The sequence below is a fragment of the Mus caroli genome, chromosome 4 (assembly GCF_900094665.2).
Source record: "Mus caroli chromosome 4, CAROLI_EIJ_v1.1, whole genome shotgun sequence".
NCBI lineage: Eukaryota > Metazoa > Chordata > Mammalia > Rodentia > Muridae > Mus > Mus caroli.
Window position 1 is genome coordinate 11112303 of NC_034573.1, and position 780 is coordinate 11113082.

Here is a 780-nt window from a genome sequence, read left to right on the forward strand (position 1 = left end):
TGCCTTTATATGTTACTTGACCTTTTTCCCTTACTGCTTTTAATATTCTCTCTTTATTTAGTGCATTTGTTGTTCTGATTATTATGTGTCAGGAGTTATTTCTTTTCTGGTCCAGTCTATTTGCAATTCTGTAGGCTTCTTGTATGTTCATGGGCATCTCTTTCTTTAGGTTTAGGAAGTTTTCTTCTATAATTTTGTTGAAGATATTTGCTGGCCCTTTATGTTGAAAATTTTCAGTCTCATCTACTCGTCTATTATCTTTAGGTTTGGTCTTCTCATTGTGTCCTGGATTTCCTGGATGTTTTGAGGTAGGATTATTTTGCATTTTGCATTTTCTTTGATTGTTTTGCGGATGTTCTCTATGGAATCTTCTGTACCTGAGATTCTCTCTTCCATCTCTTGTGTTTTGTTGCTGATGCTTGCATTTATGGTTCCAGATTTCTTTTCTAGGTTTTCTATGTCCAGCATTGCTTCACTTTGGGTTTTCTTTATTGTGTCACTTCCCTTTTTAGGTCTAGTATGATTTTGTTCATTTCCAGCACCTGTTTGGTTGTGTTTTCCTGTTTTTCTTTAAGGACTTGTAACTCTTTAGCAGTGTTCTCCAGTATTTCTTTAAGTGAGTTATTAAATTCCTTCTTGATGTCTTCTACCATCATCATGAGATATGCCTTGAAATATGGGTCTAGCTTTCTCGGTGTGTTGGGGTGCCTAGGACTGGCTGTGGTGGCAGTGCTTGGTTCTAATGAAGGTGAGTGGTCTTGGTTTCTGTTAGTAAGATTC